Source organism: Primulina huaijiensis, chromosome 8, assembly GCF_012295235.1.
Source record: "Primulina huaijiensis isolate GDHJ02 chromosome 8, ASM1229523v2, whole genome shotgun sequence".
NCBI classification, from domain to species: domain Eukaryota; kingdom Viridiplantae; phylum Streptophyta; class Magnoliopsida; order Lamiales; family Gesneriaceae; genus Primulina; species Primulina huaijiensis.
The window spans coordinates 9,603,203-9,611,451 of NC_133313.1; positions in this window are offsets into that span (position 1 = coordinate 9,603,203).

Consider the following 8,249-nt stretch of genomic DNA (forward strand, 5'->3'; position numbering starts at 1 on the left):
CGAGATCACCTACGGCAAACTCTAGATCCCTTCTCCTCTTGTCAGCATAACTCTTTGGACGACTTTGGGCAGTTTTCATCCTGTCTCGGATCTTGACCACCTCATCTGCAGTCTGCTGAACAATATCTGGACCAAGTTCTAATCTCTCACCGACTTCATCCCAATTAATCAGTGATCTGAACTTCCTCCCGTACAGTGCCTCGTAGGGAGCCATACCTATAAATGATTGGAAGCTGTTGTTGTAGGTAAACGCCACTAGAGGTAGCTTCGATTCTCAATTCCAATGAAAATGAATCACACAAGCTCTCAACAAATACTCCAAAATCTGAATCACTCGCTCAGACTGGCCATCTGTCTGAGGGTGGAAAGCTGTACTGAATAGCAACTTCGTCCACATGGCTGCATGTAAACTCTTCCAAAAGGACGATGTGAATCTCGGGTCCCTATCGGATACAATAGTAACTAGGATCCCGTGCAATCGGACTATCTCCCTGATATAGAGCTCCACATACTGCGCCATGGAGAAAGTCGTCTTCACTGGCAAGAAGTTTGCTGACTTAGTAAGTCGATCCACTATAACCCAAATGGCATTGGATCCTCTGAATGACCTCGGCAAACCAAAAACGAAGTCCATGGTGATATTCTCCCACTTCCACTTGGGGATAAGGAGTGGCTTAAGCATCCTTGCTGGCCTCTTATGCTCTGCCTTCACCTGCTGACAAGTGAGACATTTAGACACAAATCAGCGGATGTCTCTCTTCATACCTGGCCACCAATACAGAATCTGCAAATCCTTGTACATCTTGGTACCTCCTGGATGAATGGAATATGGAGAAGCATGTGTCTCTGTCAAAATATCCTCTCTGATCGAATCAACACTTGGCACCCACATTTTCCCTCTGTATTTCACAATACCATCAGACACTGTGTCGAGTACACTGCCCTTGGCTTCATCCTTCAGTCTCCATTTCTGTAACTGTTCATCTGAAGACTAACCTACACGGATTCGGTCACTCAAGAAAGACTGGACCTTAGATTAGACAGCTTAGGAGCTCTGCTCTTAGGATAAACCTCTAACCCAAAACATTGAATCTCTGAATGAAGAGATCTCTGCACTAATAGTTGTGATACGACTGCAACTTTTCTGCTCAAGGCGTCTGCCACAACATTAGCTTTCCCTGAATGGTAGCTAATTTCACAATCGTAGTCTTTCACTAACTCCAACCACCGTCTTTGTCTCACATTTAGCTCTTTCTGCATGAAGAAATACTTGAGGCTCTTATGATCAGTAAATATCTGACATTTCTCGCCGTACAAAGGCAATGGCAGCTAACTCGAGATCATGAGTCGGATAATTCTTCTAATGCACTTTCAACTTTCTGGAGGCATAAGCTATAACCCGACCATGCTGCATCAAAACTGCGCCAAAACCGAGCTTAGAAGCATCGGTGTATAGCACAAAATTGCCTTGCCCTGCTAGCATGGATAACACTGGCGCTGAAATAAGATTTTGCTTCAAAGTATAAAAGCTCTTCTGACACTCATCACTCCAAATAAATTTAGCATTCTTCTTGGTCAATGAAGTGAGTGGCACTGCTATCGAAGAAAATCCTCGAATAAATTTTCTGTAGTAACCTGCTAAGCCTAGGAAACTACGGATCTCTGACGCATTATTCGGCTCAACCCATTCTTTAACTACTGCTACCTTAACAGGATCCACCTCGATGCCATTGCTAGATATTATATGACCAAAAAACGCTACCTTCTCCAACCAGAATTCACACTTACTAAATTTTGCAAACAACTTGCGACTCTGCAAGACCTGCAAAACTGTACCCAAGTGCTGACTGTGCTCCTCATTGCTCTTCGAGTATATGAGAATGTCGTCAATGAACGCTATGACGAACTGATCTAAGTAGGGCTGGAATACTCGGTTCATGAGGTCCATAAATATCGTTGGAGCATTTGTCAGTCCAAACGGCGGCGTCACTCTAACAATCTTCCACTTGCCCTAGGGCCAACTACCCATAAACTTTAATCCCATTGCTTCGTGATGCTATTCAAATGATGGTCCTGGCAAGGGCTTTGTAAGTGGATCAGCAACATTATCTGCAGAGAGGACTCTTTCAACTGATATTTCTCATCTTCCCACAATCTCCCGGATGATGTGGAACTTCCTCAGACTGGATCAATTCTATTAGGAATAACGCCCAACTCTTGGATAAAATTTCTCATCCAAACTGCCTCTTTGGCTGCCGCAGATGCAGCAATGTATTCAGCTCCAGTGGTGGAATCCGCAACGGTGTCTTGCTTGGAACTTTTCCAAGAGACAGCCGCACCATTTAGCATGAATACAAAACCAGAGATCGATTTCGAATCATCTACGTCACATTGGAAGCTAGAATCAGTGTAGCCTTCCAATTTCAATTCTCCAACCCCATAGACCATGATCAAGTTCTTAGTCCTTCTCAAGTACTTAAGAATATCTTTCACGGCCTTCCAATGCAATGGACTAGGGTTCGCCTGATATCTGCTTGTAACACTCGGAGCGTAAGCAACATCAGGACATGTTAATATCATACCATACATGATACTATCAATGGCTAACGCATATGGAATACGTGTCATCATCTCTATCTCTTCATCAGTTTTGGGACACATAGCTTTAGATAGAGTAACACCATAACACATTGGTAAGTATCCTCTCTTGGACTCTTCCATAGAGACTCGCTTCAAAATGGTATCGATATAAGTGGCTTGGGTGAGTCCCAACATCCTCTTCGATCTATCTCTATAGATTTGAATTCCCAATACAAAGGATGCTTCACCCATGTCTTTCATGGAGAATTTACTTGTTAACTATACTTTAGTTGATTGTAGCAATCCTACATCATTCCCAATGATTAGGATGTCATCAACATAAAGTATAAGGAATGTCACTGCACTCCCACTAACTTTTTTGTACACACATGGTTCCTCAGGATTCTTAGCAAAACCAAACTCTTTGATAGTGCTATCAAATCTGAGGTTCCAACTCCTTGACGCCTGCTTGAGACCATATATAGATCTCTGAAGTTTACATACCTTATGCTCTCTTCCTACTGATGTATATCCCTCAGGTTGAGATATATAGATTTCCTTTTTGATGTCTCCATTGAGGAATGCAGTCTTTACATCCATTTGCCATATCTCATAGTCATACCATGCTGCTATGGCTAGTAGTATTCTAATGGACTTAAACATAGCAACTGGTGAAAAATTTCCTCATAGTCAATTCCTTGCCTTTGAGTATAATCTTTTGCAACCAATCTTGCTTTGAAGGTCACTACCTTTCCATCCGCCCCAAGCTTTCTTTTGTAGATCCATTTGAAAGAGATCGATTTTAGGTGTTCTAATACGCAACGAAAGTTCAAAATTTTATTTTCAAGAAGAAAATCGAACACCTCTACTAAGATGTGTAGCAAATACAAAAACACCAAAATGTCATACATAGGGTGTTTATAGAAATATACCTATCAATCTCTTGAGATTGATGATGGCTCCAACTAAGTTGATATACAACTAAGCTCTTCAAGGCAAGACAAATCGAGAAGCTTATTTCTTCAAAATCAAGCCCACCACCAAACTTAAAAGATCCACCTTACACTTGTACTAGAAAATGTAGGGCATTTTTCTTTGAGAAGAGAATTGTTTCTCCAACTATTGAAGAACAAGATGAGAGAAAAATTTTGAGAGAATGGACACACAAATTACGGCCAAAGTGAGGGTGGAGAGAAGGGAGGAAGACTTTTCTTGGTTGTGGAAAAAGCTAAAGCAAAAAAGTGCATGCCAAGCCTTGGTTATACAAAAAGTTGTCTCCCAACCATTCACCTCCCATGCATGCAAATCTTAATAGGTCTTTTAACAATTACAAAGCCCATGGACTTTAATTTAATTGTCTCAAACAAATTTGAGCCCAATTAAACCTTACTTGATTTTACTTAAGCCCACTAGTTTAATAATTATTTCTAATTGGGCTCTACAAGGCTCAATGTTATTTAATTAATTCAACACTTGAATTAATATAATTATTTGGACTCTACTAGGCCCACTAGTGTTTAATTAATTCAACAATTGAATTAATTTAATTTAGTCCATAATAATGTTTATCAAAATCACAATTTTCAAATACATTATTTATTCGGCCAACTTTTAATTTAGGAACACATTCATAAATTAAAAATTACATTTCTCTCATAGAAGTCATATTTCTATTTTTTCTTACGTTTATAAACTCATTTATAAGCCGTTCAACACATTGAACTATTTAACTTCTCAACGGGATCTAGAAAGCTAGTACTTGTGTGGCCATCAATGGTTCACTGATACAACTAGCCGTGGGTTCACATCTCCATGTGATTCGGACTAAACATGTCCTTATACGAGTATACCCCAATTGCTCCATTCTTAATTATCAACTCCTTGATAATATGAACGCCAGAACTCAAGTCTGATAGTACCCAACCAATCATGTTAAACGCCTAGCAGCATTGCTTACATGATTCCCTAGGTATCAAATGATAGTGCCTGCAAGAACCATTCTATTATGGTTAGCGTACAGTACGGTCCCTTCATCTCATATATCATGACCGATTCGACAACCATTGGTATATCTAGAGTTTTCAATGAATCGATACTATGTGTCATGTCGTAGTTGCATCGATGGTGTAATCTATGAAACACCTTTCATAATTACCACCATACTCTGATCAGAGATTTCAAACTACATACACATGAGATCACATAAGATATCCATACCCGAAGGTAAGCGGTGAATCCCCGACTACAATGCATAGACTCCTATATGTTTCGCCAAAACACCCAACTTTGCCACCTGATGACCCCATGAAAGTCGATAAAAAAGTCAAAGTGTAATGCTAGCACATAGAGTCTCAATGTTGTCCCGTNGACAGAACACCCAACCTTGCCACCTGATGACCCCATGAGAGTCGGTAAACAAGTCAAAGTGTAATTCTAGCACATAGAGTCTCAATGTTGTCCCGGGTCATAAGGACTAATGGTGTACAACCATAAACTAGGACTTTTCCACTCGATAAGTGAGAACCACTTGGAAAGTCCTTTAATGGAGGGTTGTTCAGTGCACTCTACCAGGAGCACCTATCTGCATGCTCGGACATCACAATGTCCCCTACCAATGAAACATGGTACTCACATCGCAGATACTAGTCTCAAGCTCGAGCGGCCTATATCCTTCTTAGCGGCGGCTGAATCGACTAGGAACCGTTTAGAATATACAGTATTCCAAATATGAGTTTCATGATACTCATCATATGAGCATCCCATATTCTTTCTACTATTTGTATATTCAAGGGCTTTATCTATGCAACTAGCATGGGTATACAGATAAAGATGTGCCAAAACAATAATTTCAAATATTATTAAAATAAAGACTGTTTATACATAGAGTTTCATTGTGAACACTCGGCCAACACTTGGCTCGACGTGCACCTACTCTAACAATCTCCCACTTGCACTAGAGCCAACTACCCATATACTTCAAACCCATTGATTCGCGATGCTTCTCGAATAATGGTCCCGGTAAAGGCTTAGTTAGTGGATCAGCAACATTATCTGCGGAGCCGACTTTGTCGATCGACACTTCTCCTCTTTCCACAATCTCTCGGAGGATGTGGTACTTTCTCAATACATGTTTGGACTTCTGATGAGACCTTGGCTCCTTCGCCTGAGCTATGGCTCCCGTGTTGTCACACATCACCGGGATAGGAGCAACTCCATTAGGAATGACGCCCAACTCTTGGACGAAATTCCTAATCCAAACAGCCTCCTTTGCTGCAGCTGATGCAGCAATATATTCGGCCTCAGTGGTGGAATCCGCAGTACTGTCTTGCTTGGAACTCTTCCAAGAGACAGCAGCACCATTGAGCATGAATATGAATCCAGAGGTTGACTTCGAGTCATCGATATCGCTTTGGAAGCTAGAGTCGGTATAGCCTTCCAATTTCAGTTCTCCACCCCCATAGAACAAGAACAACTTATTGGTCCTTCTCAAATACTTGAGGATGTCTTTCACAGCTTTCCAATGTGGAAGACCAGGGTTCGACTGATATCTACTCACTACACTTGGTGCGAAAGCCACGTCAGGACGTGTAGATATCATCCCATACATGATGCTACCAATCGCAGATGCATAAGGAATGCTTGTCATCGCTGCTATCTCTGCATCAGTCTTGGGAGACTTAGACTTGGATAGGGACACGCCATGACACATTGGTAGATGTCCTCTCTTAGACTCATCCATCGAGAACCGCTTCACGATGGTATCAATGTATATGGACTGGGTGAGACCAAGCAATCTTCTTGATCTATCTCTATAGATTTGTATTCGTAATACAAAAGATGCTTCACCCAAGTCCTGCATCGAGAACTTACTTGCTAACCATATTTTAGTTGATTGCAACATTCCTACGTCATTCTCAATGAGTAGAATGTCATCAACATAAAGTACCAGGAATGTCACAGCACTCCCACTGACCTTCTTATACACACAGGGTTCCTCAGTATTCTTAGTAAAACCAAACTCTTTGATTGTACAATCGAATCTGAGGTTCCAACTCCTAGATGCCTGCTTTAGACCATAAATAGATCTCTGAAGTTTGCATACCATATGCTCACTTCCGATAGTGTAAACCCTTCAGGTTGAGACATGTAAATCTCTTCCTTAATATCCCCATTAAGAAAGGCTGTCTTAACATCCATCTGCCATATCTCATTGTCATACCATGCAGCTATGGCTAGCAATATCCTTATCGACTTTAACATTGCAACTGGAGAAAACGTTTCCTCAAAGTCAACTCCTTGTCTTTGAGTATATCCTTTTGCCACCAATCGCGCTTTGAAGGTCAATACCTTCCCATCCGCCCCAAGTTTCCTCTTGTAAATCCATTTACACCCTATGGGAACAATTCCCTCAGGTGGATCCACGAGATTCCACACTTGGTTCGAATGCATGGAATTCATCTCAGATTCCATTGCTTCAAGCCACTTGGATGAATCGGCATTAGATAACGCTTCCTTGAAGGTCCTTTGATCACATTAATGGATAGGCTCATCATGGCCCTCTTCAAGAAGCAGACCATACCTCATAGGTGGTCTCGAGACTCTCTCCTCTCTTGGCTCTTCGGGTGTGGGTTCTTCAATTGTGGGTGTTTCTCGAACCTCTTCGAGTTCTATCATCTTCTCATTTCTATCCAATAGAAATTTTTTTTCCAAAAAGGTTGCATTCCTAGAAACAAACACCTTTGTTTCTTGGGGATGATAGAAATAGTATTCAACTGAATTCCTTGGATATCCCACAAAGTAGAATAAAATGGATCGACTATCCAATTTATCTCCCACTACCTGCTTCACATAAGCAGGGCACCCCCATATTCTAAGATAAGAATATTTGGGAGGCTTACCCATCCATATCTCCTATGGTGTCTTATCAACTGCCTTTGAATGGATATTGTTCAACAACAGTGCCGCTGTCTCAAGCGCATATCCCCAAAAGGATGGCGGCAACTCCGTGAACCCCATCATACACCAAACCATGTTTATCAAAGTTCGGTTACGACGCTCCGAAACACCATTCAACTACAGTGTAGCGGGCAGAGTCCACTGCGAGAGAATCCCATTCTCCCTAAGATACTCTTGGAACTCGGCACTCAAGTACTCACCACCTCGATCCGATCGAAGTATCTTGATGCTTCGTCCCAATTGTTTCTCTACTTCACTTCTGAATTCTTTGAACCTTTCAAAGGCTTCAGCCTTGTATTTCATCAAATACACATACCCATACCTCGAAAAGTCATCGGTAAAGGTGATGAAGTAGGCATGTCCATGCTTATTGGTGATGCTAAGCGGACCGCACACATTGGTATGGATCAAATCCAATAACCCTTTGGCTCGCTCCACATGGCCCCTAAAGGGAATGTTTGTCATCTTTCCTTTCAGACAGGATTAACAAGTCGTGAGAGCATTAATATCAGACATATCAAACATGCCTACTCCCACTAACTTGTTCATCCTTCTTAGGGAAATATGTCCTAATCGAGCATGCCATAATTGTACCGAATTTAGAGTATCTTGTTTTCGTTTGTTTGTTGTTGTTATAGTTTGGACATTTTTTAATGGAATATCTTTCAATTTTAAGTTGTAGAGATCGTTTTCAAGTTCTCCAGTACCAATTA